At 37.8% G+C, this 22,582-nt stretch overlaps 1 protein-coding gene across 1 annotated transcript in view; it reads right to left on the reverse strand.

Annotated features, from left to right (window-relative positions):
- Positions 1-22,582, reverse strand: part of POU2F1 (POU class 2 homeobox 1) — a 186,334-nt gene that overhangs the window by 111,205 nt on the left and 52,547 nt on the right. The window lies entirely within an intron of this gene.

A 22,582-nucleotide genomic window follows, 5' to 3' on the forward strand; every position in this document is an offset into this window, starting at 1 on the left:
TGCCATGAGGCCTCAGAACCCTAATAGTAGGTTCAAGCAGCCAGCCTTAACAGATGAAGAGGAGATGGTACGTGCACTGACTCTTATTTGCCAACTACCTCTACTACATAGCTTTGTTTGAATTAGTACAACTAATCAGTAATTGGTATAAATTAGTATAACTGATCGAGTAGTATAACATTAATGAAAACCATCTAAGTTTTATATAACAGTACTCATGTTAACTAGATCATATAATTTTTTTCTATACATTCTGTGATGTTCCTAACTACTTCATGAAACTTTGAACCAAGAGCTTAGTTAAGTTCAATGGTGCAAACAAAATCAAATATGTAAATCGTTGAAACTATCTTCTTAAAAAGGAGTTATTTTTGTGAGAGAAGGGGCTAATAGTAGCTCATAATACTTGAAAATAGAGATCAACATTAAAATTCTGCCACCATTCTCCAACAGTGGTCAAAAATTTACTAAGACATTTTATTATGTTATACAACTGAAAAGAAACTGAATTTTTTCTCTCTCTTGAAAAAAAAGTCTGATCTATATGTACTTTAACTTCTTTAAAAGAATTTTAAAATTGTTAAGTTGTAAGAGGATATACCTAAAACAAAAAGCAAAACAAAACAGAAACACATGAACAACTAAATACACAAAACAAATATAAACTTCAGCACATCCACCAAACTCCTCCAGAGCAGGAACTATAATGAATAAGGAAAACCCACCTACCCTTCCTCCTTTAGACCAATGTGATGGTTACAAACTGACAAGCTCTTTCTGGCTGTCCACTGGCACATCTACAGACCTCTTATTCTTTTGAAATTTCCCCAACTTAAATTGGATGCAAATAAGCCAGGTGTGGTCCCTACAAAAGTAATCCTGCTAGTCCCTACTGAGCTGCCATAGAAACATGCACAGCTGGCAATGGCAAAGAGGTTGTGTACTGGCCTCAGACTAGCTTAAAAAGTTTCAATACTCATTGAATGAAATAACAATTATGGTATCTTGTAAAGAACAAATACAACAACAACAACAACAAAAATCCCTCTTTGCTTGAAACATTAAGCAAAATAATGGAAAGTATTTTCTTCTAGTCCAAAAGTGGCTTTCAGCCTGGCAGCAGCTATTAATGTGTCTGTGAAAAGTTACAATTACCAATGGCAACCATTCTTTTACCAAAGAAATATATTTTATGAGAGTACTCCCTGTAGGTCACTCAACGTAATAACCAACATCCAGAGAGAAACAATACAAAGTCTAATCTAAACAGTAGTAAATACCGTGTATCTTTTCCTTAAATAAATTCAGTATGACTCTTCACTGGTTTTACTAAAAATAAAGGTTTTTACAGCAGTGATTCTCAAAGGGCAGTACCTAGATCAGCATCATCAGGAAAATTATTGGAAATGTAAATTCTCAGTCCCCTACCCCAGACCTACTGAATCAGAAACTTTGGGCATGGGAGGTCTAGCAATCTGTGTTTTCACAAACCCTCTAGAAGATTCTGATACACGCTAAAGTTTGAGAACCACTGATTTACAGTGCCAAATTTCAGAGGAGGCTGAAATATGAAATAGAAAATGCAATGCTGACCCCTTGGAACTAAGGCATAGTAACAAATGTAAAGGAAAACTCACTGGCCTCCTGAATTAAGTCTCTTTGCTAGTATCTCACTGTCTAAAATATACGCAGAAATTAACAGTGGTACATCATGTCTGTCTTTCCTACACACGCCAAGCACAAAAGGAAAATCAGAAGTGTCTGTTCCTGATTACCCAAGGAGAGGAGGATCCTTGCATGTAAGACTCAATCCACTGCCATTCCCAGCCCATTACCAACCACAACCCATTTCCAATCACTGAGGTCTTCAGACACAGGGCAGCGAACCTAACCATTTATTACTTTATAATAAAAGAGAGATATCTTTTTTTCAGATATCAAACATGTATGTAGGGATGAGCGTGAAGTTTGAGTCATAAATTTTTACCTTCCTCACTACAGCTGGCCCTCCATATCTGTGGGTTCTGCATCCATGGATTCAACCAACCAATGTAGATCGAAAATATTAAAAAAAAAAAAAAAATTCAGAAAGCTCCAAAAAGCAAAACCTGGCAACTACTGACAGGGCATTTGTATTATATTTACAACTATTTATGCAGCATTTACATTGTATTAGGTATTATAATTAATCAAAAGATGATTTAAAGTACTATTATCAGAGGATGTGTATAGGCTATATGCAAATACTTTGTCATCTTATACAAGGGACTTGAGCACCCTTGAGTTTTGGTATCCACAAGGGTCCTGAAACCAATCCCCCCAGTGCCAAGGGATGACTGTACTTGTAAAAAAAATTTTTAAGAAACATACATGGATGCAGTTCTTCCTTAGTATCTAACATATTAGATAGTTCATGTACTACAAAATACTCTTTTCATTTTTCTATTAACTTCTGTATAACCAATTATAATTCCTTCCCTATTTCCTTTAAGACAATGGGCAGCACTTCAAAAAAAACTCAGCCCAGGTAGTGACATTAACGTGATCAGAGAGATATATAATGGAGAAAAACCACTGGGTAAATCAAATATTCCATATATCATTAGAATCAATGAATTCAAGCCAGTTGAATAGTTTTCTGAAGGTCATAATTTAAACTAAATTGTTAAATACCTTCAGTATTATACCTGCAGAATGTACTTTAAAAATCATATTTTAAGTAAATTGAAGACAGGTCACAATTTACAAAAAAAAACCAAAACACAGGAAATTCAAAGGAGAGTGTTTATGTACTTACTCCCAGGATTATTCTGTAATCTCTTTTGTGATAAGAAGTATGATGAAACTTACTCAAAGGTCAGATTCTTGACTTTACCAACAAGGCAGGAAGCAGAAATGAATATACATTTGACTTGTTTTCTCCTGCTTGTTATTTTCTTTTCTTAAATTAGAAAACGCTTGAATTATAGGAACATTTTTACTCAAATATTCAAGGAACATTTTTACTTAAGGGATAAATTCAAATCTCAATTTCTAAGCTTAACGTATTTCCAGCAGTCTCTATTCTTTTGGAAAAAGAAATATAAAGAAAACAAATCCTAAGATCATCACTATTGTCATATAATTAAAAAAAATTCTATATCAAAGCAGCAATACAGAATAAATTTAAGTAGGAAACTGATTCACAGGCTTCTCTTTCTCTTTGTTAAATATTGGTGTTCCTTCAGGCCCACCCTTGGTCCACTGCTCACTATACCAGTGACTGCCAAAGTATTGTCTTTGTGCCACTAGTGGGCCAGAACTGATCCAATAATGCCAATTTCATTGACTTTGATGTTTGACTGTGCGCTACATACTAGTGGTGCATGCTGGTTGCCATTCCAACTCTCCCACGTGGATAAGGGCAATGATAATCAGATCAAGGGAAAGACCTGAATGCTTAAGTCCCCCTAGTTAGTGACTCGTTCAGGAATGAACTGTATCCCAGAAGTTTACTCAATTCTGGCTGATGAAATCAAGGAAAGAGCTCATGAACTTTTACTCTCACTTTGAATACAGACAGTAAGCAGAGACTCTCCTTCCTTTGGACACGAACAAGGAAGCATATTTTCCTGGCTGCTGCTGGAAGTTGTTTTGCAACCATAAGGGAAAGAACCTGAGGGCACAGCAACACAAAGAGCCCAGTTCTACCATGCTTGAAGCTTCTGATCTCTTAATCTTGTGAGCCTAGTCAAACCAAATATTTGGGAGTGCGTGTGTGCACATGTGTGTATACACACATACAATTTTCTAACGTGAATTTGAGACAAAGCCAGTAGGACAGTGAAACAGGCATGCCAGATCTCAGGAGCTCCAAGCCAGCAGCATTTCTACAGGGTAGTCGTACTTCATTTTGCCTACTACGAAGGGACGAGAGCCCCTATAGTAATGTCACTCAGATAATCTTCTACTACCCCAGACCATTTGGGAGACAAAATGAGGCTATTAAAATTACCTATTCTAAGCTTAAATTTGCTATTAAACAGATTTTATTTTCACTTTAGAAAAATTCCCCAACAATAAGCTAACATGCTATAGAAGAATGTTATGCTTAGTGTGAAAGAGGGAAGCACCTAGCACCTCCTCTCACCCTGAAAAAATATCAATAAAACCTTAAAAAAAAAAAGTATTGTATTGTAGACCACCCCTAACAATCTCATTCTACTTAGAGAGACCATCATCTTCCAGACAACTCACCATTCTGGCTGAGCCCCTTCTTACAAATATACCATTCCTTTGTACTATGATAATCTCAATACTTAGAGAAAAATTAGACAGGAAGATGCAGAGTACAGGCCATTAAAGAAAATAAAAGTGGCACAACTGATCATAACATAATCAGCTTGTGCATACTACCAATGGACATTTTCCAAGGTTTTCCCTTATCATTTAACAAGAATAGTTTAAGCACCATTGTCCTCTATCACTAGATTTAGAATAAAATCTAACATAAAAGGTAACCTTTATCTCTCCTGGTTCTTACAAACAGCAAAGGATAAAAATCTTAGAGTTTTAGAGCAGAGAGAAATGTTAACAACAATCGATGCAATCCCTTCATTGTACCAACTAAGAAATTGTGTGCAAGTTTGCATGATTTATTTTGGAACACCCTGTGAGTGATGGCACAGCTGAAATTCAGATCCATTTTCTCATTTTTAGTCCATATAAGTGCTCTTCACATTGACCACCTCCCTTTTAGAAATGCAAAAATATTTTCCAACAATTTTATAAAGTCACTTTTTAAAAGGTGATCAATGTCATGTCAACCTTTTTAAGTATACTGACTACTGATCATTATTCTCTAACAGTCACTTTATAATAAGTGTTTATATATTCATTCATTAATTCATTCACTCAACAAATAACTTTAAGAAATTATTATGTATAGGGCTCTGTACTCTGCTCCACAGGGCCAGAAAGATCAATCAGACATGAAAAGCTATCAGACTGAAAGCAATCAGACTGAAAAGCTAGAACAAGACATTAGAAATCTATAATTTAAGTAAAAGCTGAGAAATGTTTTTACTTTTTGTTAAAAGGGAACAAACATATGCATATTTTAAGAGAGAAATATGAAAAGAGATTTCATGTAGATTTCATGAAAACTACATTTTCTCTTACAAAAGAGAAAATGTAGTTTTCATGAAATTTTAAGGATTTCTTACTTATGTTGAAAACCTATAAGTAACTAGATATTTACAGAATAAAGTTTATTTTTAAAAAAGTAGATTAAATACTTAAATTCTGTAACATAATTTGGGGTTTGGGATATTGCCTTTCAAGTTCCATATCTAAGACACTATGATCCTTTGCCATTATCTCTTGTCTCCTACGTAAAAACCTAGATTTATAATTCAACTAAGTTTAGTTCCACTGGCTGAATACAGAATAGGGTAAAAATCAGGGTAATTTACAACAACCGAGTCAGTAAAAGATAGGAATTTAAGTTATGACAATCTGGTGTGATTTTTACGCCATCATAAAATTAAAATTAATTACCACAAAACGTTAGGCCATGTTAGGCCACCAACATAAATACACCGGGAATTCCCTGGTGGTCGAATGATAAGGACTCCTCGCTTTCACTGCCGAGGGCACAGGTTCGATCCCTAGTCGGGGAACTAAGATCCTACAAGGCGGCGTGGCCAAAAAACAGAAAGAAAATGCATAAAATGCATACACCGCCACAGGGATGTACACCAAGCTCATGGGCCTTACAGCCTTTGCAATTTCTGTTCCTTCAGTCTAAGATGCTTTTGCCCAGGTGGCTTCTTTTTATTTGTTATTCCAGTCTCTGACTGAAAGTCATCTCCTCAGCGAAGGCTTCCACCATGCAATGTAAAGAACATCCCCCGGCCCCCACTGCCCTGTCACTATCACGTCACCCCATTTTATTCTATGTTCTCATAATTTTAAAACTTATTTACTCACTCCACTAAATGGCAGGTTTTCTGGGCGCAGGCATCTTTTTAGTCAGTCTTATTCACAGTGGCAACCTTAGTGCATGATAGAGCACGAGAGGTGCTCAAAAGTATCTGTTGAATGAATGGTGCCTATAAAGTCAGTAAGAATTAGATCAGGGATGTCAGCTTAAGTCCACAATAAAACAAACTCCTTGAAAGAAACTATTTCCAAAAAAGACAGGACTATGTGCTCAGAGAACTCATCTACTGATCTTTAATAAGAGCAGCACTCCTAGCAAAACCCTACTGTAAGTATACTCCTGACAGCAAATCTGAAATTCAAAAGTTAAAAAAAATTCTGTCTAGCAAATACTTCTTTTTAAAAGTCAGGGCCATAGGAGAAAAAGACTAGCTTCTGGTTTGTGTTCTTGGCCATTTAAAAAGTAACAAGTTTCATTTTATTTACTATGTTTCCCCTAGATTAGCAGGGGTTCTCAGAAACAATAAATTTAGAACTGTCTTCTAATTAATGAACGTGAAATCTGGGAACATTCTTAGTAGAAATTCCAGATTCAAACTATAAATCAAGACTGACATTCAGGATCTTGGTAAACAGGGGTAAGCCTAGTTAATACCTAAATTAAAATTTGCTCAGCAGCCTATAAATAGACACAAATCTTGCAAGAAACTCAGCCATTCCAAATCACATCTTGGAGACAGACTGTGCCTTTTAACTTTGCAAAATAAGACTAATCATGTTGGGAGTCCTGTTGAGATTCCAGCTTCTCTTTGAAAAATTCTGAATAAGAAGTCAATCCCTCTATTTGCTACGGCTGAACAAGAAAGCACACTATTACAGGAAAACGGATGAATCATTTATCTGTTAGTCAAGCATTTACTATGCACCAAGGTGTTAAAAGAGGTGTGTAGTTTACTTAGATTTACCCATGTTACTGATTTCTTTGCTCGCTCTTCCCTCTTGCATCTCGGTCTTTCCTTCTGAGTTCAATGTCCCTCCTTCTTAAGTACATCCTTTAAAAGTCCCTTTAGTGAAGGTATGATAGTAGCCAACTCAGTTTTTATTTGTCCAACAAAAGTTATTTCATCTTCATTCTTGAATAAGAGTTTAGCTGGGTAAAAATTTTAAGGTTGGTAGTCATTTTCCCTCGGCATTTTACCTTTCATTGTCTTCAGGCTTCCATTTGTTGCTGCTGAGTACTGTGAAAGTGTGGCACTTTTATGGGCAATTATCTATTCTTCCTCTATTAAGACATTCTCTTTAAAGCTGATTTTCTGCAGTTTCACTATAATATATACAGGTACAGAATTTTTATCTACCCTGCCTGGGCTTTTATCCTGCTGCCTAAAACTGAGAATTCATGCCTTTCATCAGTTCTAGAAAATTCTTAGCCAGTGTGTATTTGAATTGCTAATAGCTGAGAATCATCTCTATTATCTCTGGAACTACTGCCACAATTAGATTCAGTTTAAACTTCCTCATTCTATTCTCCGTACCTCTTAACTTCTCTTTCATATCTTTCATCTATAACTATTGCTATTCATCTGCTTCTTTTCCTCACATCTGTCATTAACTCGTTCTTCAAAAAGTATACCTAATCTACTCTTTAACTTGTTCACTGAGTCTCTAAATTTCATTAACTATTTTTTTCCTTTCTAGAGATTATCTCTTTGCCAAATCTACTTAGTCATTTTCACAGTTTGTTTCTTGCTCATGTTTTCAATCCCCTTTTATTACTAAAACATTTAAAAATTAAATAGTAAACCTGATTGATTCCAATAATCTCAAGTCTGTGGGAGGCAGCAGGGAGTCTATTTCTATTGTTGGTTGTTTTGCTGCAAGTCTGATGTTGGCTTGTTCCTTCCTAGGTTCTGTAATTTTGGGCTATAGACTCATATTTAGAAAACTAATCTGGAGGAGTCTGAGAAGCATAGGTTGAAAGTACATTCCTTCAGAAAGGCCATACATTTGCCTCTGCCCAACCTGAGGCACTTCTAGCCTGGGATCACTTTTATTTCTTGGCTTTGGGTTTCCCAGACCACACAGACAGTATAAATTTAAACTTCAAATCTGTATTTAAAAAGAACTAAGGTTACAGATTCTCAGGGAAGACTTGTACATAGATGTAAGGTTAAGAGACAAGCCTTCATTGCAGCACTCTGATGGTAGATGGATTTTTTTCCTGGTCTACCCTTTAGCTAAGGGTGTAGGTCTTTAAGAATTCCAAGCTTTATGCGGGGATCTCAGCTCCATTTCCCCACCCTGCAAAGTCCAGTCTTCTGTCTAGAACAGACATTAAAACACAAGGCTCTGGAGGGTGGTTTGAACAAAGGCCCTTAGGGCAGCCCCAGTGTTAATTTTTGGTGACCATACATTTTCCTCTTCATGGACCCTGTGGAAATCCCTCATATCCTTGAGCTTACATGAAAAACATGTAAAGGGATGTTATAGGCATTTGTAGGAGTCTTGTAGAATTTCTCTGAATAATCCATTACAGTGCCAGAGGTCTCTGAGAATAAGGTGTAAAATAAACAATTTCAATCTTCAAAAGCAAGCTCTAAGTGTTGTTTGCTCCTCTGTGTTGCCATAGCACAGTGTATCCTCTATCACAGCTCTTCCTTTACTCCACTCTTGTCACTGTGGTTTAAGGTCTCCTCCCCTGCCCTGATTTTAAAAGACATTTCTAGTGCTCAGTAATCCAAGGTAATGTGTCAAAAATGACGTTACCTCAGTGATTCCTGCCTTGGCTACAACAAGAAAATAAGAATCAGCAGACTGTTTCTTTAGCTATACTATAACTTTGGTGATAAGGGTCAAGCATAGTGACATGGTTTACAAGATGCTCTCTAAATTTTTTAAGAATGGAGATCTACCAAAGAAAGGTTTTGAAAAATGCTCTTAACAGGACAGCAGGAATGGACAATTATCGGCTGATTCTGGGCCATGTGTCACAGTAATCTAGATGGTGGTAGCTTAAACTCAGAGATAGAAGCTACAGGGACATATTCTACACATTTTTTAGAGGTAAAACTGACAGGTGTCTGATTTGATGTGAGGGATGAGAAAGGGATTGACTCAGGCTACAGAAAATGAACCAGAACAAAGAGATGAAAGTTACAACAAGGGGACATATTTCAAATTAATATTAAGGGAGAACTATTTAAAAATTAGCATATTTACTTAAAAAAAAATGGAATGATTCTGATTATACCACTCACAGTTAAAACTTTTTCATTGTATTTCATTTGATGGGCACCAGGAAGTCAACTGCAGCAATTATCCAGGACTTCTACTATCTGGCCATAACCTTCTCTTCCAACCTGACCTTTCACTATTCCTTTACCTTCCCTAAACTTCAGTTAAATGGAGTTACTCACACTCACAATTTTCTGTGACTGTCCTGTATTTTCTCCCCTTTGTTCCACTTGTTCCTGTGGTCAGAAACCCCTCTAAGTATTCAGATTCTACCCATCCTTCAAGATCTAGTTCCAATGCGAGTTCTTCAATGCAGCCTGCCATAAACAGCCTTCTTGAAAAGAGTTCTGTGCCTTATTCAACTCTGGAGCTTTCTGAAAATCTACCACAATGCCTTTTCTGAAGGCACTGAGAAATGAATACTTGATGGGGATGCTAGAGAAAAAATTAAATTCCTTGAAGGGAGGCTGAGCTTGAACTCTGATTTCCCCTCTAAATTTTAAGATTTTGTGATTCTATAACACCTCTATTCAAACAGTCTTAAGATGTACCTAAAGAACTATTTGCTTTTAATATGTTAAATATTTATTGAACAGTCTTCTTGTACCAGATACTGTATTAGGTAGGCTTCAATGAGATCCCATTTAATCCTAACAAAATTCTCTGAAGCAGTTATTCTTTTTAACTTTAAAAAAAAAATTTTTTTTTAAGCAGTGTTGTTTTTTTTTTAATTTTGGCTGTGTTGGGTCTTCGTTAAGCGAGGGTGGGCTACTCTTCGTTGCGGTGCGCAGGCTTCTCATTGCGGTGGCTTCTCTTGTTGTGGAGCAGGGGCTCTAGGTGTGCGGGCTTCAGTAGTTGTGGCACACGGCCTTCAGTAGTTGTGGCACACGGGCTCTAGAGCACAGGCTCAGTAGTTGTGGTGCACGGGCTTAGCTACTCCGTGGCATGTGGGATCCTCCTGGACCAGGGCTCGAACCCGTGTCCCCTGCATTGGCAGGCGGATTCTTAACCACTGCGCCACCAGGAAAGTCCCCTATTCTTTATTTTACAGATAAGAAAAAGCAGATTCAAGCAGATTGTCCTAATACAAATGCTATAAGAGTGGCAGAATAAAGGTGCAAACTTTAACTTGAAGCCTACTGCCCTTAAACCAACATCACAGCTGCCAACCAATTTAGAATTTAATTTCCACATTTAAATAAAGAAAAATACATTGAAAATATCACAGACGTGAATGAATCCAGTAGAGACAATAAATAAAACAAGTTATTCTTTGATACTTACAACAACAAAAAAATTTTTCAGCAAAGCAAAACAGCTCACCTACTCAGCAGGTTCAATTCAATTCGACAAGCATTTATTTATTGTGAAAGGTGTTAACAAAATTCTGAAAGAAATAGTCTAAGAATAACATTAGAGAGTCTATCATTGTATGTATTAGAGTTCATGGTGGCATGGAAGAAGATTCTATAGCTTAACACTAAAGATGAAACATCAAGTTATGCCCCATTTTTCATTAAAAAGGCTCTTTTAAGAGAGAAATATAACCTAATATTTCATAAGCTCCTCTTCGCAAGCAGTGTTCTATAGGAGCAGGGTTTCCCACTTTTGCCTCCAGATCAGACTATGGAGAGGTAAGGATCACCTGCATTAAAATGTATAAAATCTTAGTTTCACCAAAAAGTTTTTTTTTTTTTAAGTTTCTTGGACTATTACAGTGGGAATAGCAAAGTAAGTATAGTATGGTATTTTCAAATAACTGAAAAATAAACAAGAAATGGATTTTAAGGCCTGATCATTATCATTCTGTCAAATAACAACAGAAAGCCAGAGATGCAACGTGGTCTAACAGAAAGCAAAAACTGTGGAAGCCAGAGCACTGGGCTTCTACCTCTCACTTTTCACAAATTTATGCAAGCAAAATATGAAGCTAGCTAGTTAAACTCAGAAGTTAGTATATACTATTTGTTAACTAGCATGGATGCCAAGGATGTTTCCTCATGGAAAACAGAAGACTACTTGAAACTTTTCATCCTAACAAACTACAGAAGCTAGCAAATTCTCGTCTTCTACCACATGTTGATACCTGGGCATTTAAACGGCATTCTTGTGTCCAACTTTTCAAACACATTAGAAAGATGAAAGACCTTAAAATGTCCCTTCACACAAACAACAGTCTAGCCCCGGATTGCCAAATGAGAAAAAGCAACTATTCTGGACTCTCCACTTTCACATTTTCACAATACTGCTGCCATTTCTTCTTACAAATAATCACCAATACCCACAATTCTGATCTTGGTACCTTACTCATTTATCTATCTATCCAATCATCTGTTCATCCTAACAAACACTGAATGCCAGCCATCCTGTGTATCTCTGACATCTAGCTGAGGGATCAGCAAATGTTTTCTGTGAAGTAAATATTAGAGGTAGTAAATACTTTAGGCTCCGTGGGCCCATGATTTCCAGCACAAACTCTTCTTTTTCCTTCTGTTTTTTTAAACAACGCTTTAAGATAAAAACTATTCATATAGCTCAGAGGTCTCACAAAAACAGAGCGGTTTAGATTTGGCCAAATATTTATGATTCAGTGGATGCCCAATAAATATTTCTGAATAAAATTTAAGTTGAATAAGATTTAGTTCCTTTCCTCAAAAAGCTCACGATGCAGTGGAAGAGGGAACAAGTAGTGATTCAGTACCACATAACATGTGCTATGAATGAGGTACACGTAAGATAATAACAGGTTACTGCTCAATACATGTTAACATGTACCAAGCACTATTCTAAGTATCTGACATATACTAACTAATCTACTTTCATAGGAACAAGCTTATAAGGTAAGTTCTCCTATTACTCCCATTTTACGTATGAGAAAACTGAGCGATACAGAGATATTTAGTAACCTGCCTAAGGAGACCTAACCAGCAAAGAGTGGAGCTGAAGTTTTAACCTGTCTAGTCTGTCTCTGGAGCAAGTCCTGCATTTAAACTCTTAGCTAAGATGCTAAAGGGGCTGAGAAGAGCTATAACATCTAAATCAGACAAGAAGTTCAGAGTACAGTTCGCTGAGAAGCAGAAACAAGTGAAACAAAGAGTACTGGGATGGAAAAGTATAGAAAAAGTAAAACATGGGAAGGGAAAGAGGTGTGATACGTATTCACAAGTCCAGGAAGCAGCAAATGGTATACGTGAGGAGGTGAGGAAGTGTTGGGAGGTGAGGTTAGAGAGGTGAGCAAGGACAATGTCATCAAGTCCCTCATATTTTAAGTTTCGACTTACCTTAAAATACTTAAAAGTTTAAATTTTGACCTTAAAGCTTTAAGGGTTTTAAGCAAGAGTAACATAATTGTTTTTTAAACTTTTTTTGGTAGTTTACTTGGTAGCTGTATGACTATAAGTTAACAGGGCGTAAGTCTGAAAACTGAACCATCACGTGAACCCAAGGCAAGAGTGGGGGCTAGAACGAAGGCAGTAGTCCCAGAACGGAGAAGAAACCAGAATGAACAGCATTAAGGAGGCAGCCTTGCTACCAATTTAAATGCTCAGTTGGGTGAAGGAGATGAGCAGAATGACTGCCAGCTCTGGCTCGAGTGACTGAGTAGGTGGTGGTGCTGAGTAGGAGGAAAACATGAGTACAAGAAGGGAAAATGTGGGAGTGAAGGGGGAAAAGAATGAGTTTGGATATGTTTAATTTGATATGCCTATGGGTTCTCAGAGGTTCAGCAAGTAGCTGAATTTATAGATCTGAAATGAAGAGGAAAGGTCCCTATCTTCTTCCTTTTTTTTTTTTTTTTTTGCGGTACGCGGGCCTCTCACTGCTGTGGCCTCTCCCGTAGCAGAGCACAGGCTCCGGACGCGCAGGCCCAGCAGCCATGGCCCACGGGCCCAGCTGCCCCGCGGCACGCAGGATCCTCCCGGACCGGGTCATGAACCCACGTCCCCTGCATCGGCAGGCGGACTCCCAACCACTGCGCCACCAGGGAAGCCCCTTCTTCCTTTTTTTTTAGAAAAAAAAAATTATTTTATTATTTATTTATTTAATTTATTTTTGGCTGTGTTGGGTCTTAGTTGCAGCACACGGGGTCTTCTTTGAGGCGTGTGGGCTCTTCTGTTGCGGCGCACGGGTTCCTCTCTAGTTGTGGCGTGTGCGTTTCTCTCTCTAGTTGTGGCGCACAGGCTCCAGAGCACGTGCGTTCTGTAGTTTGCACCACACGGGCTCCCTCGTTGAGGTGCACAAGCTCAGTAGTTGTGGTGCACAGGCTTAGTTGCCCCACCGCATGTGGGATCCTAGTTCCCTGACCAGGGATCAAAGTCGCGTCCCCTGCACTGGAAGGTGGATTCTTAACCACTACCACCAGGGAAGTCCCCCCTAACTTCTTCCTGATCAAACTATTCCTCAACACACTGCCTCACTCCAGAATGATTCCACACACCAGGCAATCCTCCATGTCACTTATAAACTGTCACCTCTATCCCTCATTCTAACCATATCACAATTCTAAAAACCTCCACAGTGATGTCAAAAACTGTCGGTCCTACAGACAAATGCTAAGGATCTCTAGATCTTCAAGCTTCAACTTTTCTTTATTGAACCAGCAAACTAAATCTTCCTTATTCGCTGGTTTGTTAACCTATCACCTTGCCTGGTGTACAAAAGAGCACCCGCAGGGACAGGAGTACAGCAAAAAAAAGACACCTAGAAAAGAAGATTCTTGGTAATAGTTTTAATTGCAATTTCTAATCTAAGCAAATGTGCATTACACTTTGTTCCCTCCAGGATAGGGGAGGGAAGACATACAGTGTGGAGGTTACAGCAAGGATTGCGTCATTTTAGGTTCCTGATTGCATGGTGAAAGGTTAACGTTGCACAAGCAGTGCGGTCAGTTTAAGGAGATGTTTGTATGCATCATGGTGAGCTAATTAACTTGAGCTAAATTTGTATTCATATTTGTTTCCTGGGGGGTGGGGTGGAGATATTATAATCGCAGGCTTCTATTAGCCAGTGGCCTTTATTACACCTTGTACTAGACCATTGTTTCTTAACCTCAGCACTATTGACATTTTGGGTTGGGTAATTCTTTGTTGTGGAGACTGTCCTGCACAGTAAAGGATGTTAGAGGCAGTGTCCCAGGCCTCTAGCAAGATGCCAGTAGCACCCTTCTCCCAGACATGGTCAAATATCTCCTGAGAGGCAAAATCGCCCTCATTTCAGAACACCGCTTTAGACCCACATAAATTTACTTAACACCCTTTTTTTGTGTGCTTCTCTCTCCAGTTCTGAACTCTCCTCTGGAACTAATCCTGATTCCTGGAATGCTCTTCCACATTCAGCAGGCCAATCTTTTGTTATTCAAACAACTCTTAAAACCCCCTTTTTATAAGCCTCAAGCACCACAATTATGTCCCAGAATTCTAAAAAGCATGAATATTTACATGCTACTAGAAGGCATTCTCCACTGGATCTGATCTTCAGTTTGCCAGGATTTGTCTAACAACATGCTGGTTAATTGTAGAGGTGCTTTAATATTTTTCATTTGTCCAATATCTAGTTCTCTAAGTCTTTACAAAGTTCTAGTATTCTTCAACTTAATAGCCATCATTTATTGAGCCCTTACTGTGGTTCAATAACTGTTCTAAGTCTGGCTCTACAACCCCATCGTCAACCCCTAGGCGACCCTGCCTCCCAAATGTTCATCAAGAACTCTGCATCTACTCTACCTATTCAAGATTTTATGATCTCAGATCATACACAATCTCCAAGTTTTGTTTTTTTATTCCATGTTCTTTTGTTTTTCCTATTAGAGTGTTAAGAAAAACAAACTAGAGGGATGTACAGTTTGCATTGACCAGTAGTATCCTGTCTGACAGAAGCATCAAAGAGCATCCTGTGAGCCCAGCACATGGCCTAGAACATAGTGGTTCTTCAGTAACTACCTGGTTGAATGGATGCCTAAAACATCCTAAATTTGTATAATAATCCAGATTGAAGTGCTTTGATTATTTTGTCTTTTTGATCTTTAATTATGCCTCTTCTGGAACTTCCTTCTTTCCTGAAGCACTGCGTCCAAATCTACATACAATATATGGAGATATTTTGGCACAATATACTTTCTATGTTTCTAACAACCTTCTCTTAAAATTCAGAACTAGTCTTTCGGCTGTAGTACATCAATCTGCTATCTTCAAATAATAAACAACAATAATTTTAAAATTCTCTCTCCTAGTAATAGCTTGAAAACCACCATCCTACAAGTGTAAACTGGAATATCTTCCCCCCCACACATATCAGTACATTATTTTAAACTTGTACACTATAGCTCTTTTGCCATTTTTCCTTATTCAGACAATTGCGGTCTTAGGCATTTTGCTACTGGAACAACACTCCCAAATACCTTACATACATTTTGAATAAGACCAGTCTATAAATGGATCTCTAGAGAACTTATATTTCTTCATCTAAACCAGACCCAAACGAAGACTAAACACTCCACCCTCCTCCTCTGTGGATGTAATCTTAAAGCATTTAGGATGGTGGGATGGGGGTGGGGACACTATTTATATAAATACCTTTGATAACATGATTTGCATTAGTGTTACCTGGCACTTTAAAAGCACTTAATAGTCGGCAGTCCCAAGTGCTCCTACTTTATTGCTATAACACTTAGCATAGTAGCAAGTGCATATGGACACTTAATAAATGCCTCTGGCATGAGGATTGCTTGAAATCTAAGAAGCTGATAATTTAGCACAATTAATTTCTGGGAAGGGGTTAGAAAGAAGGACGATCTTCCTTTTTATGCTTAGCTAGGACTGGGAAAAATAAAAGCCTAAGACTGGAAAGAACAGGCAATGGAAAGTATTTCAATGAAAAGGGAAGGGAGGTCAAAACATTCACAAAAGCCTAAATTAATTTCAAAGAAAAGAAAAGCAAAATTGTTAACCCACCTTGACCCTCACCTTTAAAAAACAGTAAGGGTCATGTAAAAACCTAATGTGAACTATCTTTTTAAAGATACTTAAAAGTTTAAAGATACTTTAAAGTTACTGTTATAGTACTGTCCATACCTTTAGGTAATTTGGGCTGACACTGGCACAAAAACAACTGACAGTAGAAACTTTTGTTGAGAGCCTAACAACATGTTTGCTAAATGGGAAGTGTGCAGTTATTTTTCCACATTCTCTGAATGAAGAGACTAGTTATAAAAACTTAAAAACAGCCCCAAGTAACAGAATAAAGTCACTTAAAAAAAATCAAGCTCAAATGCCAATCATCTTTGCTACCTATAGCATCCACTTCTTTTTCATAAGACCAACAAAGTTTTATTTTTCTTAGATTATAAACTTTTATACTATATTTTAAAATACAAATCATTTTATCAAGTCAGAATTCTTAGCCTGTTTCCAAACATACAGTTTCCAGTAATCACTACCTTTTCCTCACTCTAGACTAGTAAACCTGCTTGCTAAGTCTTCCACTTAGTCCCATTCATCATCCAACTCCCATCAACATTTGTTTCCTTAGGAACATTTATGCTGTAGTTACCTCTACCAAGGACCGCATTTCTCCCCTACTCTATATCATATCTCTTCTCATCTTTTAAGTATTCCTCAAGCTCTTATAACTAAATAATCCAATATTTCTATATTTAATCTGGTTTGCAAGGGTAGGTCACAAGTTACTCCCTTAACTCTGTTCTATATTCTATCACAGTGGGAAGGACATCTCTAAGGAAAAAAAAAATGGTTCAGCATAAACCTACATTTGAAAACTATAACAGCTCTTGGTCTGCATCCTAGGGCAGAGATTAATTGTATTATACTTGTACAACAAAGGACTGAATTTCTTTTTTAAAATCATATTTGCTAAGTCTCATCCATGAATGACATTTGTTACATACCACGGCCCTCCACCAAATATTTGGTAAGTATTCTGCTGTTATTGTCAGGAAGAAACAGAAGAACTTAGGGACACAAATCTTGTTCCAATGGCATTTGAATACCCTTAACATGCATAATTATATAAAAATTAAAGAGTTTAATCACAGTCAAGTGAAAAAATATCTTTCAAGTGAACACTTCATTTATAAAGTGCTTGGTTTAAAGTAGGGCTCAAAGACACAAATATGTACCCATGTGAAATAGGTCTTGAAAACCAAATCTATGTTTAAAATTATTTTAAATTCCATTATCACAGAAAGATAAATGAAGGGGGGGGAGTAGCCAATTAAAGTCTACAAAGTGTCTGGCATATATGCCCTCCAACATTTGCTGAATTAAAGCAAAATCCCTAAGTCAGCATGTCTCCTTTTGGGAAACATGTCGGGGACAGGTACAAATGGAGTTCCCAGACAATCTGAAGAGACTCAATTCCAGATTAGAAAATGGCTGATTTTTATCTTTAGTTTCTATACTGTGTTGAATGATAAACATAATATTATCGTCATCTTTGAGTCCTAAACAGATTACGTAGTGTCCTAATATTTCTTGAAAGTAATATTTATGGACCAGTGATGTATATACCTTGAGTCTATAGGAAAGACAGACTCCAGTCATTTAATCACTATTTATTAATTGCCTGCCATGTGCCAGGTGCTGGGGATTCTGGGGGTTCAGCGGTGAGTAAAACAGACAAGGTTCCATCCCTCCTGGGAGTTTTCTGTCTCATCACAGAGATATATAATGACAAATTATGATAAATGCTATAAAGGAAAAGAACAAACTACAATTAGACCATATATCAGGAAGCAGTTTTTCTATGGAAACTGTCTTTGTGTTGAGGTCTGAAGAATGAAGTGGGAATTGACCAGGCAAAGGGAGTGGTGGAAGGTCAGAGCATGGCACCTGTGAGAATCTGAACAAAGGGCCTGGGTGGCTCAAGTGAGGAGAGGGAGGAAAGAGGGGAGGCTGGAGAAGTAGGCATGTGGGATGTTAGTCTTTATTCTAAGAGCAGTGGGAAACAATTTTAAGCAGAATGACATGATTGGATTTCTATTTTCAAAAGATCATCCTAGCTTCAGTGTAGAGAATAAATTAAAGGAAAGTTATGGGAGACTACTATTATGCTGCAAGACAGAGATGATGACTATTAAGACTAGGGTAGCCAAGAATATGGACTGAGAAATGGGCAGACTTGGGAGTTATTAAAGGACATAAAACAGGCCTTGGTAGTAAGGATTTGGGATGTGAGTCCAAGGTGGGTGTTGGAAATGACTCCTAAGTCTCTGGCTTGGGCATCTAGATGAGTAGTAAGGTGATGCTATTCACTGAAATGCAGGACACTAGAGAATGACATGTAGCATCAGTTAGTGGTAACCGAAAACATAGGGATGGATACATTTGGTAGGTTGTAGAGTGAAAAGAATATAGGCATCCAGAACTGAGCCTTCATGAACTCCAATGTCTAAGGACAACAAAGGTAACAAAGCAAAAGCTACTAGAGAAATGAGAGGAAAACCAAAAAAGCATGATTTCACAGCTTCCAGAGGGGTAAGGTTTCAAGAGAGAGATAATGGACAAGAAAGTCAAATGCTGTTGAGAGCTCGATTGAGAAAAGGTCTGGAAAAATGCCCACTGGATTTCATGACCTAAAGATCACTGACGATCAAACAAGAATATTTCAAAGAATGGTGAATTATTCCATGGCTCATATCAGAAGAACATAACAAGTAGACATTCCGCTCACCCCTGTAATAAAACCTCTCTCGTTTTCCCTTCCTTATTTCTGACCATCCTTTCTTGCTTTGCACTCTCTCCCCTGCCATCAATATAACTTTCCTTCTCATCTTTTCTTCCATCTACTGATTTCTTTTTTCTCTATACTTTACTGTGTTCCCTCCTTCATTTGATTACAATATGGAACTGAAAATATTTCATTTTTTAATTGAATACTTTCTAGTCTTTCTGTCCTTTGTTAAAAACATTTCACAATTCAGACTCATGGGGGTGAGGAGGCTGATGGTAAAACTTAGCTGCTTTTATTTATAAACTTTAGAACAATTTCTCTCACAAGGTACATCAATGGTTTCAATAGGAAAGGATTTCTGAAAAAACGGAACTCTTCCTATATAAGAATAGTCTTCTAGTGTAAGTTAAATATTTTGCTCCTGTATCACTTATTTTGGGGTGTAATGTAGTCAAACCACCATCTCTGTTAAAAATTTTAAGATAAGCAAATTATTAAGTAGGATTCATCTAAAGTGGTTTCTCCTGAACATTTCCAGGGCAACAAAGGTATTCTTATACAGAAGCTCTGAATGGAAAGTAGTTAAGGCATAAGTGCTGTTTCACAGAACCATCAATCAGTCATTATTAGGGTTTTTCATTTGTTGTTTAATCAATCCTCATTACTTACGCCATCCTTTTTTGGGGGGTATGGGGGGGGTGAAGAAAAATGGAATTTAAAATTCACCTGACTAGGACACAATGCTGATAAGCTGGTATTTTATTTTTTTAATTAATTTATTTATTTTTGGCTGTGTTGGGTTTTCATTGCTGCACGGCCTCTCTCTAGTTGGGCGAGCGGGGACTACTCTTCGTTGTGGTGCGCGGGCTTCTCATTGCGGTGGCTTCTCTTCTTGTGGAGCACAAGCACGGGCTCTAGGCGTGCAGGCTTCAGTAGTTGTGGCACGTGGGCTCTGGAGTACAGGCTCAGTAGCCGTGGTGCACGAGGGCTTAGTTGCTCCGCGGCATGTGGAATCTTCCTGGACCAGGGATCGAACCTGTGTCCCCTGCATTGGCAGGCAGATTCTTAACCACTGCGCCACCAGGGAAGTCCCTAAGCTGATATTTTAAAATGTCTTTGTTTCTTAACCTAGACTCTTCCAGGCAGTCTTCAAATGTAAAGATTCTGTAACTCTGCCTGCATGGTTAGGCTCAAGCAAATCCTAACACTTTAAAAAAATGGAATGGAAAACCTGAACGGCTGAATCAGAACAGTATCTAGCCTCGTCTTCCAGTTTTAGAAAGGATGAGTAGAGAGATTTCATGGCTACTGTGGCCCACTGTAATATTACTGCAGAATGATGTACATTTACTGCTATAATAGAGTTGTAAAATAAGCTGCAAAATAAGTGTCTGGTGTAAGAAAACACTACTGTTGGGAGCATGCTCTCTCCTCATCAAGCTGCTCCCTGCTTGCCAGGGAGAACAGCCTCAGCTGAGGTTGCTGGGGGCTGCTGGTAAAAACAATAATAGTACCCCCACCCCCCCAGTATCTCATTCAGTCCTCACAGGGTCAAACGGAGGGTTTAGGACACTAAGGTCATGTGGCTGGAAGTACCAAGACCAGAACTCCCCTACAGGCCTGACTCTGAGGCCACTGTCTGTCCCTCTGTGATGCTAGCTTCTTCAGGGACCTTTCCTTACTACCTACACACCATTCAGGGGTCCCATCCCAGCCTTCCTGAGCTTAATGCACCTTATGTGCCAGTTCCCTCTGCATCACCATTTACAGATTCAGATTTTACTGGCTAATATTTAATGATGTTTTCTACCATAATTCCTCATCCCAATCAATTTATCTGATATCCTATCCTATCCCTTTCCTTCTTTCATAATGTCTACCTGTTGTTAAGAGTGTGTCAACGGAAAACACCCATTCTTTAGTAGAGTAACAAGTTTATGGGTCTATTCTACTTATTTTTGGATGAAGGTTTTTGTGATTATCTGAAATGAGGTCCCAGGCAAAGGCACAACTAACCCCAATGGCTTCTGATGTGTATACACAGCTACATGTATTCACCAAGTTTTCTGAGCACCTGCTATATGCTCTGTTCACTGTTCAGGTGCTGGGTATAGAAAGGAGAACAAGCCAACACCTGTGCCCTTGTGGAGCATACATTCCAGTGGGGAAAACCATAATGGTTTTTAAATACACATAAAAATAAATACTAAGGAGAAGAATTACTTAGACTAGAGGAAATGAAGCTATTAAACAATGAGACTGGATTTCTTGTGTGATTTAATCTGTCCAATTATTACAGACATATCAAGGAAAGTTACTAAACAGTAAAATGTAATCCCTAATTTGTGGGGGGCGGGGGGAAAGACAATCATTGAGAGAATGACAAAATAAAATGCAATTAAAATTAAACCACCCCTCTATGCTCTCTACAAAAATACTTTCACCTCTCTGTTAGGTAGATTGATAATGCTCCTTATCTCCACCTACATTACTTTCCTCTTAGAATATGTGCAAGTACTTTCAAAAGAAAAGAAAAAAGAAGAGGGGAGGGAAGAAAACACTATTTATCTCATCATATAATTCTTCCACCATCAATAGCTATTATACTCATTTGACTAAAGTTAGCCCTGGAATTTATCAGTTGCAAATCTCAGGACTAAAAACAGCATGTTCCAGAAAAACAGTATCTTTTAAAAGACAAGGAAAAAGATGGAAAACAGGAAAGGATTGTAAAGGAAAATGACGAGACTGTCAATATTCTTAGATGAAGATGTTTGCATTAATGGAAAGTGACAAGCATTCCTGAAAGAAAAGGATTTATAAGAAAGCATAATTTTACCAAATTCATGGTTTAGACAGACAACTGAACTTATGAACAAATAAATAAGAACCAAACTACTTTAATTCCCCAACCATTTTGGTAACACAGTTGAGTCTACAGAGAAATAAGCCTACTAATTAGCAAACATATTAAATTACGTTAAAATTCAAAGTAGTGGGTAGACATCTGGCTTCTAAGGCAGAGTATAGAGCACCAAATAGCAACTCATCTAAAAGCAAGGCCAATAAATAATAGGAATAGGTAACTTCTTATTTAAAAATCAAAACTGCTTCTTCAATATTCCCACATCTCCTATAGAAATTTACCAAAAAAGGTAAATTTCAGGCAATACTCAAAGATCTAGAAGGAAAGGAAAGAAACTGGGGAAAAAATTACCTAAAATAAACAAACTGAGTATTACCATTATTTCTACAGCCACATGGATTTTCGATAGCTTCATTCTCTACCCAGGCACATTTTAAAAATCCTGCATAGGGAATTCCTTGGTGGTCCAGTGGTTAGGACTTGGCGCTTTCACTGCTGGGGTCAAGGTTCCATCCTTGGTCTAGTTGGGGAACTAAGATCCCACAAGCCGCACAGTGTGGCTCCCCCCCAAAATATAAAAAATCCTGCATAAAGTAACATGTGAACCACAATGAACACAATGAAATAAAGGAAAATATCAAATTTATCATTGCTTGGCTATGATTAGGAACAAGAAAACCTAGGTGGGGAAAAATATCTTTCTTAGTTTGCAGCTGGTGGTCATTCAGAATAAATCAGGAGTTTGATTTATGATTACTACCTTTGTTATTTTATATAGAGATAAGTCATGAACAGTGTGCTTCTGGTCCAGGCTCAGTTATTTAAGAGAATTTAGTAGGACAAGCAAATTAAATACTTATTTTTAACTATGACTTT

Source organism: Monodon monoceros, unplaced genomic scaffold (assembly GCF_005190385.1).
Source record: "Monodon monoceros isolate NGI ecotype Baffin Bay Population unplaced genomic scaffold, NGI_Narwhal_1 Super_Scaffold_18, whole genome shotgun sequence".
NCBI classification, from domain to species: domain Eukaryota; kingdom Metazoa; phylum Chordata; class Mammalia; order Artiodactyla; family Monodontidae; genus Monodon; species Monodon monoceros.